At 40.0% G+C, this 18188-nt stretch overlaps 1 protein-coding gene across 12 annotated transcripts in view; it reads left to right on the top strand.

The window, feature by feature from the left end:
• Trpm3 (transient receptor potential cation channel subfamily M member 3) overlaps nucleotides 1-18188 on the top strand; it is a 522878-nt gene that overhangs the window by 897 nt on the left and 503793 nt on the right. The gene's annotated exons all lie outside the window — the stretch shown is intronic.

The following is an 18188-nucleotide window of genomic DNA, read 5'->3' as shown; positions in this document are numbered from 1 at the left end:
CTGAGAGAACAAAGGATTCTCCTCCTTCTTTTAAAAACTCCCTGGCTGGGTGGTCAGTCAGGTATAGACAAAGAAAGAATGCACCTTATCACATAGTGACTTTTTAAAGGCATGATCATTTCTATCTCTTGGTCTTCGGACTGGAGTCGGTGTGAGAAAGTATTGTTTCGCATGCATTGAAGGGAGCAGTCTCGAGCTCCGAGTTACACAAAAGATTCCTACTACACCTGAGCTGCAGTTGCTAGTTGTGCCCACAGTGTTCCTGTTTCTGGAAGCAAATGTATTAAAGACACGGAAAAAGTCCTCAGGAGTCCTTAGGAATCTACCTTCATCATCTGCATGACAGGGAAGGGCACAAAGTGTGAAGGTGCAGAAGAAAAGTCTTGCTTAGAAAAGGAAACGTGTTAACCCTTTGGGGGTGGGTTGAGCACAGCTGAATGCTTCACATCAAAGTTTGTCAGGCAAGGCAAATCCTTATTTCTTTTCCTATTATATATGATCTTTTTGTTTAATTACTTGTGAGTATAGAGGGAATTTGCTACAATGGAGGAATGATGGATCAGCCCTGAATAAATCATTCTGATTTTTTTCCAGCTAGGTATGATGTGGACAGATAATTCTAAATAGCTAAGTGGTGCCTCATTGCCAAATATGACCCATTGACTCAGTTTCCCTGACCCTTGAAAACACAAATTGATATTGACTTTCACTAGGCGTGCCCCCAAGTGCCCTTCAAACCTCATCTTATGGTTGTCATGGCAATGACTTGCTTCCCAAGGAATATTTGGAAGGAAGAGCATTTGGGGGCATAGGGAGTGGGAGAGATTTCTACACTTATGCATGCTTTTGCTGTATTGGAGCAACTTGTGTAATAGGGCATGAAAAAGAATGAGGCCAGAAAATTAACAAATGAATGTGAATTTCCCTCCAGATTTAGTAGTCAATCAAGACCAGGAAAAAGAATGTTTTGACAAATTAACTATGACTGAGAAAGTGAAGTTCCATGGTCCCATGTGCAATAAGAACTACCTTTTCAGTTAAAGCCATTCACTGGCTTGAACCCAAAGTGATGCTTTTTAACTCGTCTTAACAGATATATGTATATATTATTAATGAATACTCAATGTATTATTCATTAGTGTTCATTTTTAAAATAGAAACTGTTATTAATATACTCATCACAAAGCCAGGAGAGAAGTTAGTATTTGAGATAGATTATTTATTTTTAGAAGAACTCTGTCATTTTTAAAAATTGCACACACACAAACACACATACATACCACAGCCAGGAGACCAGTGCTTGCACTTCATCCAGCCCCACCCTTCCATTTATTCCACTTATTAATGTGGTGCTTGATGACACTTCATCTAATAAAGGGCATTAGTGAGCTTCCTTCCACTGATTGCAGCCTCTGAAGGAGGGGATGCATTTTATTAGAGAGCTTTCGCTTGCAAAGACATCTGTGCGTTTGAGAGTATAGCTACCCCATGAGACTTGAGAGAGTAAGCACATTTCAAAATCCTGCGAGGAAAATAAAACGATGCCAAATCCTTTCAGCAACATTTAGGCAGAAATACCAACTTCTTTTGGAAGGCAGCTATGCTCACCACTAGACCGTCCAGCTGCTTTGGAATATGAGCAAACGAATCATCCATATGGACACTATGGTGTGTGTTTCCCCCTCTGGGTTACGGTTGCCCCATTTTTGCTCTGCTTAGCACCTATGATTCTTCCACTGCTTTTATCTTCTGTGGAAAAACTGAAAGCTCATGAGTAATAATTTGTGTTCTTGTTAAATGTTCTTCTTGTTTCAGGCTAAACATTAAATATTCAATAATGGTTTCCTCCCAGGTCATTGCTTACTTTCTACGCTGTGCCATCCTTTTGCCTCAGACTCCACTCCCCCTCCCCCACTCTGCCACCGTCATGTTAGTTTGATGGATGGACTCTCTGAACATCCAGAGTTATTGAAACCCTTAGCTAACAGCCAATTCTCCCATTCAACAGGTAATTTTTGTTTCTCTTCCCACTGCCCCGATGTGCTTTGCCCTCTCTGATGCCCTGAGACTTGTCAGTGAATACAATGTGGGGCATGATGACCTGATTAGATTTAGTTAAATGCAGATCAGTCACCAAATCTGACAGCCTGGGTTCAAGCTGACTTCCCTTCTCATTCTTTCCCATGAAAATATATTGAGTATGTATGTATGTATGTATGTGTGTGTATCTATGTATGTGTGTGTATCTATGTATGTATGTATGTCTTTGCTAACTTCAGTGTCATCTGGACAGTCAGAATTGGCTTCATGTATAATTTCTTTTTAATTTCCCATGTCCTGGTAGAAATGGGGTACTAAGGAATCAGGGGGAGAAGTCTGTCTTGAAACATGAATTAAAACCAGCAAGTGTTGGAATGCACTTATAATTCTTCCTGAAAACATTTCATTGTTTGTTCTGTTCACCCCAAAGCAAATTTTGAACATGCCAACTGACCATCACTCTGCATTTGGAGCTTCATTTGGAACTAGCACTTGGAAATGAATGTCTGGTCAGGCACAGGGTGATAATAGTCAAAAGCCAGAGCCTGCTTTGAAATGGTTGCCTTTTAGATGGGACCCTTCTCAGGCGACTTCTCCTCTGCTGTAGTGGGCTTCATTATTATATGGTTCAAGACTTCATCCTACCATTAATCACACACACAAAATGTGAATTTTGTTTCAGTGACAGAATGTTCTTAGCATATTTCATATTCATTATCAGGTCTATCTCTGCCATTGTTTTATTTAGGAGATTTCATTTTGGTAACTTGTGTTGAGTTTGAAGAATATTTTTAGGGTGAAGAATTTTCTTAGAAGTAAAGTCTTGGCAGACTTTTTGAAGGGAAGGATTCTGAAAAATGGGTTGGATTGGAGCGAAAGGAAGAGCTATGTAACACACTTTGAATAAACACATTTATGTCAAATTGATAATCAAAAGCATCTGATCAGTATGACCCTAAAGACTTTGGATACTTTATATTGAACAATGCTATGATTTGAGTGAGCAATGTCAAAATAGGATAAAAGGAGGGATCAGTAGTTAAGAGCACTTGCTGCTATTCCAGAGGGTCAGAGTTTGGTTGCGAACACTCTTGTTGGTAGTCTTACAAATGCCTCCAACTCCAGACCCTAAGGATCCAATGCCTTCTTTTGGCATCTATGAGCACCCACAGATGTCACACACACACACACACACACACACACACACACACACACACACACACACACAGGAATATAAAAATCTCTCTCTCCCTCTCTCTTTCTCTTTTATTTTTTGAGACAGGGTCTCTTTATGTAACCCTAGCTGTCCTGGAACTCATTTGTCACCCTGGCTGACCTCAAAGTCACAGAGGTCCTCCTGCCTCAGCCTCCCTCCCAAGTGATGGGATGAAAAGCATGCAGTATCATTTCTGGTTTAAATCTTTTAAATACATTTATTAAATTATATTTGGGAAAGGTAAGTCTAACCACTTTTTCCAATTTCCATTTTCTTTCTAACCAGTTCTGTGACCTTGAGTTTTCTTGTAACATGGAGTTCTTTTTAAAATGAAGGATTCCAGTCTTGAATAGGTCCCATGGTAACTCCCTATAGAGAGGCCTACATGCTCCCTGGGAATGGAAGAGCACACTATATCTGGGCTCAAAGGATTGGATATTCTAACTGAAAACAGAAATGAAATAATAAATAGTGAGACTCAAGGCAGATATAGGATGTTGTCTACTAAGAAAATGCTTTAGACCATTATCCCAAAACAGATGGGTATAGTTAATATTTGTAGTGAAGTTACTTCCAGATTCAGTATTGTACACTCACCCTGGCTGTAGGATCTAGCTTTGGTAAGACATGGTTAAGTGGAAGATGAATGGTTAGGTTAGAGACCTGGAGAATTTCTAAGAACCTGGGCTAGGACCAAAGCAATAGAAGTAAATGAAATAGGGGTGTGTTGTATTGATTATTCGTGTCTTCAGGAAGAACCTAGAATTATCTTTTAGTCTTTGAGTTTCTATCTTTGATATCTAATTGAATGGAAGACCCCTGGACCTAAGAACAAAGGTTCTAAGAAAGAAGGGTGGAGCTCCCTTATGATCCTCTTGATGAGCTAGAAAGATAAGTCATCTCTAACTAGTTAGGACAGAAGTCAGCACTGAGCTTCTTTATCTCACTCTTCTCACTGAGTGTGGGTCCCACTGATCCAGAAAACTTTGAAATAAATGATACATACTTATAGTGACATCATGTCCATGTTATTAACTATAATATAATGTCACCAATCTCATTAAACTATGTAGCATTTCATCAATTAATGCCCCCGCCTTGCAGCCCAGTCTCTTGGACTTCAGCTAATACTTGTTCTATTTTTCTCTCCTTTCTGACTTTTACGTATTAGAATTAATTAATATTACCTAGATAGCTAAAGGGAATTACCTGGAAGAGCAGTGATTCCGCTAGAAGATAAGGACTGAAGTTTTATGTCCTGTATTTCCTTATAAAATTATCCTATGCTCGTCATACTGTTCCTGAGACAAAGCAAGATCCTACTGAATAAAGATTTACAGTATCCTGTACAGTCAGTGGTCCTTCCAGAGAAGAACTGCTCCTTAGTGCTCTCACGTTCTCAACAGTTACGTGAAGATTAATTTCTTTTATTTATATGTTTTGGAAAGGAGATCTCACTCTGATTCTGGACTCAGACTTGGGGCAATCATCCTACCTGAACCTTCGACATGCTGGGATGACAGGCCTGAGCCACCACACCCAACTTTCAATTGGTATTTTAAGGGTATGATTTCTAAAAGTCTTCCAATCCCAAATATGATTCAAACTTTTCTATGAGAGGTAGAATGAAAAGCAAACCCCAGGTTTTTGGTTAGTAAGGGCAGGTCACAACTGAACCGTAAAAACCTATAAGCTGTTAACTTCAAACCAGCAATGAAAACACCACTATTCATTAATCTATACATGATGCAAATTACGGCTAGTGAGTTCAGGGACCTGGCTGTGGATCAAGGCCTCTAAGAGGCTTAAAGATACGAAACATAAAGAATAACTATTTTTAGGAAAGTAAGGTGTGATATTAAACAGAATTTTAATGCTACACACAAAGAAACCTTTGTATTTCCATTTCATGGAGTATCAGCTTCCAATTCCTTTAAGAAAAAAGTGAGGAAGAAGACTGCAGCCAGACTGAAAGCTCTGGAAACTGTCTGATGTGCTTCAGACTGTGGCCTCCTCTCAGGCTGCACCCTATACCACGTGACTTGGCTTTTTGTGAAATGTTCCCAGACAGCCTGAGGAGAATTTCTGAGGCCAGAAGAAATCTTCTTGTTGCTCTGGAAAGTTCTGTCTCTTCTATTGTGGACAGAAGAATGAAAATGTGTGGTCACGGGGATGAGGGAGGAAATAGTTGGGATGTCCAAGCCCAGGGCCACCTCACTTAGGGAAGCATGGGGTCACAGCAATGTTCCTGCCAAGCTCTGTCTCTGCCTTTTGTGGTGACTTCCTGCCTCTGCAGTGGGGCTTCCAGGCCTACCTCTCCTGGCTGTTGGTGTAACCTCAGCTGGCCCCAGAACACCAGACAGCTAGATTACATCTTTCTGTTTCATCATCTGATATGAATAAGTCTTTTAATCTGAAATAGTCAATAAATGTGGTTGAATAATCAGAAAAAAAATGAATCAATGGTGAAAGATACATGAAGCCTTAAGACTATTTAACAATTATCTAGTTACCCTGCCTCATCTCAGAGTTATTGACTTAGTAACTAGGCAGAGATCCAGAATTTGCAGTTTACCCAGTTCTGGGCCCAGTAATCTGCATTTTAACCAGCTCTCCCAGGGAGCCTGATGCCCACAACTCTTCTAAGAATGGAGCCCACGTAGAGGAAAGCAGAGCTGGAGGGAAGATTCCTTTAGTGGCCTGTCGTGTGCCGGCATCTGGGCTGAACAGATTTTGTGTTAGTCAACAGTGGAAGCAAAGGGTTTGAAGTAAACAGTTCACAGGCTTTCAAAATGTAATCATGAAATACCATGTACAGAGAGAAATAAATTGAGTTCAGCTGCCCTGCTTTGGGTTGTAGATAACGCAGCACTGTAATCTGAAGAGATGTTTGTCCTCGCTCCCCTTAATTTTCTGCTTACTTATATGATCATTTTTCTCTCTTCTCTTTCGTATGGTTGAGTCAAGTAAGTCAGAGTTTACACTTTATGTCTTCTTGAATTTATTTGAGATACGGTTATGAGCAGAGCTCCTGAAGACAGTATTAGTAACTGAGATTTTGCTACAATCCTGCAGGTTTTCAGGGTTGCGATGCACATTCTATAGGCCCCTTAGATTGAAATTGTATTTGATAGCACCCCAGAAGGGGAGCCATAACTGATTTGCACAATGCAAGAGGCTTCAGCATTCTACTTGATCCACATGACAGTCACCAAACCATCCAGGGATTCTAGACAGGCTTAGGGCAGAAAAGGACACTCCGCACTTATGCTTGAAAAAACCATATTCCGATTTAAAATTAAATCCATACATGGAACTTTAAAATGATGCCTTGTATTAAATATTATATATGGGAGAGTAGAGCTAAACAAAACTGTCTCTTTTTTTTCCCTGAGCATCTTATTTGACTCTGGTCATCCAAGGGAGATCTTTATAACACATGATGTTTGTGTTTAAGTGCATTTGAGGATTCTGTTCCAACTGTTGGCTCTGCTCTACTTCATTTTCGGACACATATACCTAGGAATTATAGTTTGGGGACAGTATTGATCTACTCTATTCCTATTTCTAGAAATAAAGTTATTTCCAGAGTTAATGTAACTGTAGATACATTATCTATAAATAGATCCTGGATGAGTTAAGGCAGTAAGAAAGGAAAAAAAAAGAAGGGAAGAAAGGTAGGGAAGATGAGAGGAAGCAGGGGAGGAAAGGAAAATGGGCGGGAAAGAGGGAGGAGGAGGCTGTTCATTCCACACAATGAGCTCTTGAAGGGATATTTCTCAATGACGTCCAAGACTGTCTGTAATAGACACAGTTCTAAATATTCTGCCCAGGTTACAATGCTGGGGGAGGACCTTGAGAATTTGCATTTCACTCGCAATTTCATGCATACTAAAATTTGAAAAACTCTTCCCTTTTGAAGTATGACATGTCAGTGAAGAGACATTGGCTCATTAAATTATGCCTCTGGCAGGACTGCACCTCAGTATTCGATTTTATCATTAAAACCAGAGTGCTTGCCATATTTCTATACATCTATGTAGGCTCATCCTTCATCCACATCTTGTAATCTCTTGAACTCACAGAGCACTGAAGGACTTTTACACTTGTTTCTTAAGGGATCATGCAGGAAACCTAATTTGCAGGCTGGGAGGAAGGGTATAATCCATTAATGGCATCCGGAGTTAGAAGAGTTGACAGCACTTTAATCGAATTCTTCTTGCTTGAGATGCTATAGGCTCTCATGGACGATGACAGAGAAAGCTTAAAGAAAGTATCCTAGCTCTGTGACTTCTGCCTATTCCCGTGGCCCTTGCTGAATTAGACCAGTCTTCCAAAGCCTTCTGTGTCTTAGGTTTCCTCCTGCTTGCTAGAGTCACTCATGAACCAGATCACCCCAACCAGAAAACCAAGGTTGATGCCTCTTCTGCCTTGCTTTGTTTTATCCTTACATAATCTGACAATTAGTCCTGCCAGATTTTCTCCCGTCTCCAATCCGCCCCCTTCTGTCTATTCCTAGTTCCCAAATTTGTCCTCTCTGTTTCTTAGGCCCAAAATACTATAACCATCTCCAGTCTTGTTTACCTGAAATCGTTCCTTCCCACACCCTCCAGAATGGTCCACTTGAAATGCAAGTGAGCTAAGGCTGGGTTGTGTCTGTGTCTGATGTTCTTTGACAGTTCTCCATGTCCTGTAGAATAAAATCTGAACTTCTTGACCCAATAAGGAAGGTCATCCCATGGCCTGGCCTCCTTGTCTTTTCTGACTTTGTATGTTGCTCCAATTGTAGAGTTCCTTAAAGCTGGTCTTTTTGTACCAGTGATTTCCATACCTGGAAAATCTGAACCACACCTTCTCCTCACCCACTCTGTCCATTCTTAAATGCTCAACTTAGCAGAACAGAATGAGTTCAGAAACTCATCTCCTGGGTCTCCAAGGAAGCAAGATGTAGCTCTCCTTTGCTTGTTTATAAAATTAACCACTGTTCCTTCTCCCCACCCAAGCCAGCACTGGAATTTTTCTTGAAGTCAGAAATCCTATTTCATTCAGTTTGGTCCAGGAACATTTAGGAGAGAACCCGGGACACAGTAGGTGTGAAATGAGCTATGCTTGCATAAGTAGCAGGTGGAGGAAGTGAAGTCATGTCCTGGATTCAGGCATATGACGCTACAGCCTAGAAGATGAAATGGCATTACAGTACCTTACTATTTTGGACAATTAAAGAGTATTTTAAAAGAATATTTATGTGTCCCCTACATTGAAAGATTAAATAATTAAATCAGCAATCAGTCCAGTGCTTAGTAAAAGCAATGCAAAATTGCTTTTAATTGACTGTGAACTCAAGAAGACACTAAGTAGTTCAGACGAGGTTCCTGTTTTATAATATTTATGGAAAGAAAAGTGAGAAATAAAATTACCTCATTCATTGATTTGCTAGAGTAAGTGTAGTCCTTCATTTAGTAAGCTATTAGAACTTATTTCCTTTAGTAATGTTCTTGGCTGGGTTACACTGTGAACTAAAGAAAGTAATATTAGAAGGAGAACACTGTCAACCCTGTTGTGACCACTCCTGATTTACCTTTAACTGTGCATCCAGAAAATATCTAGAGATAACAACATTGGTGCTGACCTATTGAAATATTTGGGTATTTAAATGTACATGTGAATTGGAATTTACTTTTCTGATTGCATTGGGCTATTTTACTACATGAACTATTATTATATATCAATGTCAAGTGGAAATCTTAGTTTATATAATTATAATAAAGGAAAAATAGATGACAATAACTACCTCATGGAAGAGATTAAAATCCTTAGGAAATAATCCCACTGTTGTTGGTTAAAGTCAGTAGTACATGGGACTCAATGAATGGTATGCAATTATCTATGGCATTATCTCTGTCTTCTTGTTGGATGGGAAATGGAGCTGTCAGATAAGTACTTGCTCTACAGTGTCTTGACTGATGGCTGGACCATATGGGATCTGGCAGTTACACTTGCAGAAGTATTGAATGCTTTGAGCACGTCCTTACAACCTCGGCACTGTTGATGTCCAGAGCTTGCAGTCCTCTGTGACGTGAGACTTGTCACAGTGCCTTTGGTTTCCATGTGCCGTGTATACAAACCAGGGCCTTCACAGTGCCAATTGAAAATGTCTCCACACATTGACAAATAAATTTGAAGTGAAACATCATTCCAAGGTGACAATAGCTTCTGTACAAGTGCCATTTTGAAGACAGGTCTTTTAAGTCTCAGTTAGGTCATTTGATTTTTCTAGACTCTCAAGAGGTATTTCCTAGAGTTGGGAAGAAGATGCTCCGACTTTGGATGTGCTTTCCTGCTTTACAAAAGTCTGAAATTCAGCTAATGTTGGGAGGATTAACTGGTCAAGTACTATTTGCCAAATATAGAAACACTAAATCATTCCCTCATCTTATTGTCAATCACATCTTGTAAAGAAAAAAGAGTGTGGCCAGTTTATGAGAAAGTAAGTATTCTATAGTGTTATTTACAAAGTAAAATCAGAGCAGATGTGCCAGTTTGACTCATGTGTCCAGGAAAATATTTAAATTGCATCATTGTTTTGTTCTACAATAGCATCTACTTACAACTGTCAAAGAAAATGCAACACAAAACTCATTTCAATGACTACACGAGGGCATTCTACTTCAATATGATTATTTTTTTGGCATGGCATTAGGTCACGTGAGCAATGATATGAGATTAGTCAGGGAGCTACACGGGCATCTATCTAACTTAAAGATCGCTACAACTAGAGCTAAGCTTTGGTCATTAACTTCAGCATGATCAAATGGACATTAAACCAGATTAGAGAACTCAATTAAAACTAGAGTTGAGTTGTCAAGAACAATATTACCTTTGGTGTCTCAGTTTTCTCCTGTAATGGAAGTTTGGGTTACATCAGAGCCAGTGAATTTTTTTTCTATGAATAGCCAGATTGTCAATATTTTAGGCTTTGTAGGTCAGATAGTCTCTGGTGAAAATGTTTGTAGGCAATCAACTCTGTATTGTGACAAGCCACTCTCTTACACTGTGGTCCAGCATCAGCCATGAGATGGGACATAACAAATGAATGGAACTGTGTTCCAGTAAACCCTTCATAAGCATAGAAATTTACATTTCATCTCCTCTCCAATGCTAGCCAACATTACTTACTGCTATTATTTATAAGCATTTTAAATGCAAAAATGAAGTATTTTTGGCTTACCAGTTGCAGACAGATGGTTAAGTAGGACAGGTCTGTAGACCACAGTTTGTCATCCATGACATCAGGCCACTTCTTGCTCTAACATTTTTAATTGGATGCTTCTTTTTATTTAATATTTTCATATAACATATTTTGAGCCTGTTTTCCCTGCCCCCAGCTCTTTCCGGACTCCCCCACCCTCCTACCCAACCTCATAGTCTATCTCTCAAAAGAAAGTAAAACAAACAAACAAAAAATAACAAAAAAAAAAACCAATAGAGCAAAAAAAGAAAGAAAGAAAGAAAGAAAGAAAGAAAGAAAGAAAGAAAGAAAGAAAGAAAGAAGTCAAAATGAAACAACCCCAACTACCATCTTCCATCCCCTCCACTCAGAGCCTCGAAGTTTGTTTTGTGTTGGCCAACTATTGGGCATGGGGCTTGCTCTGGAGTGGGGCTTATACCCAGTGCCACTCCTGTGGAGAAATTGATTTTCCCTTTCCCAAGTGGTATCAGTTGTAAATAGCTTCTTGCCTAGGGTGGGACTTTGTGTCTACTTACCCTTTACACAATGACCCATGACTGGCCAACGTGCAGAAAGTGAGTATGAGGCAGAGGGGTTCTATGCAGAGGTGGAGTCAGAAGTATGGTAAAAGGCAGAAGTGATAGTTGACTCCAGGGAAATAATGTCTTCTACACATAACAGAACTGGTGGGCAGAGACTCAGAGACTGCAACAGCATGCACCAGGTCTGCCTAGGTTTACGCCAAACAAAATCCTTGCTCTAATGTGTTTTAATTACAGAAGGATGACAGGGCTATCACAGCATTCCTTCATTTTTAAAGAAGCTGAGAGGAATCCTTTTGTCCACTGTCATGCTTATATGCTTATTGGGGTCAGTAGGTTGTGGAATAACTGTCTCATGATGGACAACACACTTGTTCTTTTTCTTTAAATTATATACTCTCAGTTCTTCCACGGATGTCATTATTAAGAGATTATATTGAAATGTCCAAACTCTGAAAGTAAGATGTTAACAATTCAACATTTCCAAAGTTCTTTTTAGTTTGCAGGGTATTTTGCTATTTAAAAAATGAAATGCACTTCACAGAACATTGGGCATAATCTTACAAAGAACTACAGTAGATCTGGTCACCTCCTTTTTTAGATGAGAATGTTATGGGTTAGATAAGCTCAGCCTCATGTTAGTGGGCTTTTCTGGATCTTTCCTAGAGCTGCTCTGACTCCCTTCCTTCATCTAAGGTCTAAATAGCATGTAAGAGTTCTCTCGTGAGCCCATAGTGGAAACACAGAAATCACTTAGGCATGTTCTCAAAAATGACCATGGGCCAGACACAAATTATAAGTCTTCCATTTTTATAAATTAAAGTGATGGGTTGAGTAGTTCTAAAATTAATACATTTAGAGCTGGTATAGACTGTGATCTCTATTCAGTAAATACAAATTATTCCTTTCAATCTAATAAAGTAGAAATGGCACAATGAGAATGAACAAAATTGAACATGTCTGTTGGATGATTTTGTACTTGTGGAATTCACATTATTTGTGTGCTACTTGTTGTCACTGTTAGTCTCTGTATATTGTGTTAGTGTTGCCCAGAGAAATATACCAATATGGTGAGCACATATATACTTATGTATGTCTACACGTATGTGTGTCTGTAAGAACACATGAGTTAGAGGGAGAATGAATCATTTATAAATATTGGCTCCTTCGCTCTCAGAGGCTGGCAAGTCTGAAACCTTTAGAATTTCGGGTTTGGGGAAGCCAGCAAGAGGAGACTCAGGAGAGGCCAAGCTAGAGTTGCTGTGGAACTGGGAAAAGCTGGTGCTTCAGAAGTCATGAAGAGGGATTCTTCCTGACTTGGAGGAGACTGACCCACTTTTGACATCTGGCCCTCAACTCCACATTAGGGAGTGTAATATGTCTTACTCAAAACCTCATGATTTAATTAAATCTCAAAGCACTCTCATAGAAATATCGAGAATGTTTGAGCAAATCCAAATACCTGGACACCATGGCCCAGACAGGCTGACATGTATTAACCATCATTTAGGTCACTGTTAATTACTCATGCTAATGTAAATGAAAATTTTCTTCAATAATTAAGCTTTAGCATATCCAGTAACTTGAAAGGAAGTGCTGCCTAACCTCATAAGTGTGTAGTCTTTTTGGATGGGGCCCCTAGGCTCCCAGTCCTGCTTCTCCTCCTCCATCTCTATGTTTTCCTTTGGAGTCTAATTTTTTTTCTCTTCCTCTCCAATCCACTAAAACTTGCTGAGGTACCACATTCTAAGCGATCTTGGAGTTCCATTCCTTGATCTGGCTCCTCAGTTATTCCTCTGGAGGAATCTCACTGTGATCTTCCAGTTGACTAAAATTTACCAGCCTACACCTGTATTCTTGAAGAAATAAAAAGCACAATAGCTTATTTTGTTTATGACTCATTGTTTGGAAGTCATATGATAGTAAACTGAATACAAATAAGATTCCATGACATTTTAATTAATACCAAATTAGCATGCAAAAAGTTGCTCGGTATGCAATAGATTGTTAATATTTTAATCAAAGTTGACCTGAGTTCACTGACAATGTTCTGAAGGCCCAAAGTTCATACAAATTTAATATATTGTTTTTGTTTTCACATACTGATTCACACAAAGTCGATGAAACTGGCTTTTCTCCCCAATCACTTTGGTATTCCTTCCACACTGTTTATTCTACAATAATCTCCTGTATTGTGTCGGAAATTGTGCTTGTATTAGAAGGTCTAAGATGAAAAGCACTAATCCTTTGATCAAGAATGGCTAATGATGGCAACAGGGAGACAGGGAAGGATACTGAGGACAGTACGTTTCTGTAGTGGGGAGTTCAGATGCAGACACCAAACACAGCCAAGAAAGGTAGGCAGGCTTTTTAGGGAAGGCAACATCTGGTGGAAAATGACAGATGTGGGAAGATGAGGTAGAAAGGACACTGTGGGTAAAGAGAGTTTCGTGAAAAGTAGTAAGACAGGGAGCCTTGTCCCGGAGGGTGCGCCCCACAGGGAGGCACATTCAGAAGGGGAGCAGGCATGCAGGTAAACGCTGAGGGCTACTTTGTAGGGAGGGAGCCACAGGAAGCTGGGGGCTGCTTCTGAAGAGGGTATCGGGTGTGCATTAGTTGGGCTGTACAGCTCGTACTCGCTCCGCAGACTGCCTAGTTTAGGCTGCTCAGTTGAAGTGCAGTGCTGCCACCTCCTCACCCTCTGCCTCAAAGCTTTGTAGATGGCGCCGCTTCCCCCAGCTGCGCAAGTGCAGGGGCGAAGCCAAATTCATTAGTCATTTATTGTGGGAACTGTTCAGCAGCAGCGGGATGCTCTGGAGACGGTTACACGGTGGGAGGGAGGCTTCACTGAGCTTTTTTTTTCCTTTTCTTTTTTTCTTCTTTAATTTTTATTTTTTTGCGCCCCAGGCAAACTCATTTTCCATATCCAAATGACTTTGCCAAACTGTTTCCTGAAGAAGTAAGTATCTTGTTGGATCTATGCATTCTAAAGTGCCTTGTCCAGGATGATAATGACCTTCAGAGAATTACAGTCAACAAGCATCACGGCGAGAATAACTTTCTTTTGCTCTGGAACTCTCTAAAATGTGAGGCAAAGGGAAGAATGGGGATGCGTAGCTTTTGTCATGGAGCAAGAAGGGAGATATGTCTTCACATGGGTCACCTGTCAACAAGCAGGTGTATTCCATACCTTGTGGTTCTTGAGTTCTGAACTGACTCTCTGGGATGGACAACCTCCAGTAACATCTGAATGTATCCCGCAGGTAACCCATAAAGGTGATACTGGTGCATCACAAGGAAAACTTTCCTGACACACGATATAAATTACACTGAGCATTATGTATGAATTTTTACCATAACCTTAATCATTTTCACAGCTGCAGTCACTATGTGACCACTCTTGCCAAAGCACCTTAGTTTGCAAGGTCTCCCTTTCCACTTAATGCTGGCTCTACCATCACTGCTACGGGCCTACGTTAACCACTGCTAGACTTCTAACGTTCTTGTGAGGGGTGTGCGTATAAATGCACCTGCATTTTAAGCATTCTGTGTATTATTTTGTTCTAACATCTTAAATTACTTCTTGCTTGTAGGATCTTCCACCTCTCAGGGACAGTCAATTCTTCTAGATAACAATGGCTCAGCAGGGAGTGGCCTTTGATATACAAGTATTCTAGAGTATCTCTCTCTGACCTTATCACCAGAATGCATTATTTCTCTCTCTTAACCAAACCTTGGCCCAGTAGCAGGAAATTAGGGCTCGTTCCTATAGCCCAGAACCCAGTGGCAGTACACAGACTAGCCAGTCCCAGAGTAATTACCTCACATTTCCAAGACGCTGAGCAGCGAGGGCCTAAATCTCCTTTTCGCCAAGTCTTCTCCCTCCTGATCACTAGTTCCTGTTTTGAATTTTTTTTCAAGTGGCTTTGTGTCTCCCAGGTGCTCTCCTTTTTCTTGAGCCTCTCTGTGACTGTTCCTGGTGCCTGTCATCACGTGAATCTGCAATCCAAGGCACTCTCTACGTCAGATTTACTTTGTCTTCAATTTTGTATTAAGTCGAGTCTTACCAATGATATTTTGCCTCAGGCTTCTTCCACTCAATATTTCTGAAATTCATTCATTTTGTTTTCTTTTCATTATAAGAGATATGAATATACCATGCAAGGTCTCTCAATTATCTATAAATGGGCATTTGTTCTATTTCTCTTTATGGGTCCCACAGTGGTAGTTGCTGTGGACATACTTATGGACATATGCATTCATTTGTCTTGGTGGTTTTAGGGATGTGATTGTAGTTATAGGGTATAAATATTTGACATTAGTAAAAACAACTGCATAATTCTTCAATAACAATAATAATATTATTATTTACACTCTCATAAGGAGATTGCTGTACAGTCATACAGATATGAATAAATTTATCTATCCATTCACTCTGTGCAGTCACACCTCTCAGTGGTTATAATTTATAATTCATTAATGGCTAATATAGTGATCTTCTTATGCTAATTTTTAAAAGAAATAACAGCTAGAAAACTTTATGGGTTTGACTAAGGAAAGGAGATAAAGATGAACATTTGCTTATTTATTGTGACTAAACACCAAGACATCATCTACATTTTATTTCATCCTAGTATTAAAGTTTTACTATATCAGTTTTCAGATGAGGAATGGGAGACTGAGAGGAGCTAAAATGATGTAGTAAAGTAAGAATATGAATCACTTGGTGCTGTGATCAGGAGAAATCCATGAGAAACAGAGGAGGACATGTGAAGCTTTGGGACAGCATCTGGCACCTGAGAAAAAGTATTCCATATTGGTTTGCTGTTCTGAAGCAATGCTATAAATTATAAAGGGGCATTCTTCATTCTTTTAAGGAAAGCCTGAATTTCACACCTAAGCCCCTCTGTATGCTATGAATATGTTTTATTACTATTGGTTATTAAAGAAGATGTTTCGGCCAATGGTTTAATAGAGTAATGCCGGGTGGGAAATCCAAACAGAGAGAGAGAGAGAGAGAGAGAGAGAGAGAGAGAGAGAGAGAGAGAGAGAGAGAGAGAAAGTAGGTGGAGTCAAAGAGACGCCATGTAGCTGCTGAAGGAGAAAGATACTAGCCACCAGTCAGAATTTTGTGAGTAGGCTACAGCCTCATGGTGATTCACAAATTATAGAAATGGGTTCGTTTAAGACATAAGCGTTAGCTAGAAATATGCATTAGCTATTGGCCAAACAGTGTTGTAATTAATATAGTTTCTCTGTGAATATTCGGATCTGAGTGGCTGGGAAACAAAAAAGTTGTCTCTGCCTACAGCATTCAGATGGTAGTATGGCTGCTGCTCATGGCTGTTACCCGGGTCTACAGTAAGGGAATGAGAACAGTAAGTAATGCCGAAAGGTTTCCAAACTGTGAATGTTGAAAATAGTGGCGGCAAGGTTAACATTTGAGGACAAGCAGAGTGCAGAGGAACTACCTGCAATTGTTAAAGAGGAAGCTCATGTTTTGCTCTGGGTCAGCAGGAGAGATGCATTGAGGATAAGACTCTCCAAACAAAAGGCTTCAACTTTGTTGTTTTTGCTTGCTTGTTTGAGGCAGGGTCTCATTATGTATCCTTGTCTAGACTGAAAGTCACTATGTTGACCAGGCTGGCCTCCAACTTACAGAAAAACATTTTCCTCTGCTCCCCTACTCCTGGGATTGAAAGCTTGCTTTAAGGTTCTAACTTTTGCAAATGCAAATCCATTTGCAAACAGAGGACCTAAACTTAGATTCTAACCATAGGAATTCCCTGCTTAAAAATAAACGTCTAGGGAAGTGTTGCTGCTGGGTCAACTTAGAAGATACATGGAGGCCATAACAACTGTGAGCCAAGGGATTCAGGCAGCATCTCAAACTGGCAGCAGAAATCGACGATGTTATCCCTGTGGCACTGGTTTGGGGTCATGAAAGGCATCTCATACTCCTGCCACTCTGACTTTCCTGACCCAGTCTTTGAGCCAATATAACCCCTGTTTTTTTCAGTAGCTCTTTTCGTTGTTCCCAGGTACCTTGTCACAAGAAAAGTAACTGAAGCAGAGAGCATAGGCTGTTGTTAATTAATGGTCAGAGTCCTACTTAACACTGACCTTACAAGGAATGCTTTATGCAGGACATACTATGCTGCCTACCAGAAATAAATACTAGTAAAATAATTATAGCTGGCTTCATCTTTCGGAGCACCCTGTATCTGTTCATCCTTGCTCCATCTACTCATTTATGCTGTTATGGTTGGACCACCAGAGGGATTCTGAAGACTTAGTGTATCCTTTCCTTCTTTCATATTTGTTTTAGGTCACTGTAATTAGAAGGATGTTTGTGCTTAAGCCAGGCTTTTGTTTTTAAGCCCACTATAAATAAATTTCAAATATCACCAGTCACCACTGGGTCAGTATTTGACCACTGTTTCCTCGACGCATGCGTCTGAAGTCACAATCTATATTTGATAGTCTTCTTAAGCAGACAGCTATGTTCTGGCCTCAGCCGTGTTGAAAGCGTAGTTTCCTCGGGATGCTGGGCTAATGGGGGAGAAGACACCACCACATTTTTAATAATGTTCATTTTGTCAAAGGAAAATTATTAGGAGCATCTCCTTTGGTAACAATCGGGATTCAGGTGAGAAAAACAACAGTAGTATTTGAGAAGGTTCAGCTGGAGTTTAGAGGTGGGTGTTCAAAAGTGACCAAGCTGTTACCCATCTTACTCACGTTTATCTTATGCCAAAGAGGATTTGAGGTAATGTTTTTATGTAAAACTAAAAATCAACTCCTGGGTTAAACTTTTAAAAGTGTGCCTATCAATTCTGATAAATATAAATGCTAGAAGGAAGGAAGCTTGTGATGTCATCCCCTCATATTCTATGAAGGATTGGTTTCAGGCCGGTCACGTCATTTCTATAAGACTGGCTAGTGCGCTCACGTGAGCTTCCCACCCCTCCCATACCCCCTAAGTCATCTCTGACTCAGAATACCTGATACATGGCAAGCACCGTGTGAAGGGTTGCCATTCCACATTATCGAGAGATTCAATGCCAGAAAATGTCTGTATTTAGTAATGAAAGACGGGAATTCTTCCCCCTGAATATTTTCAGGCCACAGGTAGTAGAGTTCATAGATGAGGAGTTACAGA

Source organism: Myodes glareolus, chromosome 7 (assembly GCF_982192425.1).
Source record: "Myodes glareolus chromosome 7, mMyoGla1.1, whole genome shotgun sequence".
In the NCBI taxonomy this organism is placed as follows: Eukaryota; Metazoa; Chordata; class Mammalia; order Rodentia; family Cricetidae; genus Myodes; species Myodes glareolus.
This window is presented reverse-complemented; position numbering and strand designations above follow the sequence as displayed.